This window comes from Penaeus monodon, chromosome 15 (genome assembly GCF_015228065.2).
Source record: "Penaeus monodon isolate SGIC_2016 chromosome 15, NSTDA_Pmon_1, whole genome shotgun sequence".
Classification (NCBI taxonomy): Eukaryota; Metazoa; Arthropoda; class Malacostraca; order Decapoda; family Penaeidae; genus Penaeus; species Penaeus monodon.
In genome coordinates, this window is record NC_051400.1 from 37,241,022 (window position 1) to 37,241,853 (window position 832).

An 832-nucleotide genomic window follows, 5' to 3' on the forward strand; every position below is an offset into this window, starting at 1 on the left:
CGACGGAAATCCCCCTCCCAGCACCACGGAAAGTGGTGGACCAATCACAAGTTAGATCCCTCAAGACTCGAGTTTTGATTGGCTAATGCCAGCGTAAACTTACATTGTCAAAAGGAAAGACAGTAAAACGGAAGATAAGAAACACAACAAGAACATTTTTCTTCACTGTTATGAATATATATATATTATGCACAAATATTTTTTTTTTATATTTTGATTATACACTGAACCAGTTCTTAAAATTATATAAATATATTGACTTAAGTCTTGATAAGTAGACTAGTCTATCATAGTAAAGTTATTGTGTAAGACTTATCATAGCAGGCAGACCAGGGATGAAACAACACACCAGATTAAAGTGTCCTGAGACTTAGCACATATGATTAACGTGTTTTTATATTCGAGATAGATTTTAAGGATGCTTGTATCTTTCATTTCAAACCCCTGCTGATATTTCTCTGAAATTCCATCCACTGTGATTTATCCAACATTTATCATCTTTTAACATCATATTTTGTGATATGGCATCTCCTGAGTGCGATAAGTGATTAAAGTTAACGGGATTACTTTCTGATAACAAAGCATGAGTATTACAATTAAAATGCACAGTGTAACAGACAGAAAGTCACCTGACTGCCATAATTTCCTTTCTTTGTTCAAGAAGGAATTCCCTTTGTGTTGTATGATTGTCGCGGAACATTCCTTGTAAATGAAAAAAGTCACAATAATGAAGGATTCCTACCTAGATGTTTATTAAAATGAATCTGATGAGATAGGCACTCACCGCCTATATTGTTATTACCAGCTAATGAAAGTGATTTTAATTGTTCTC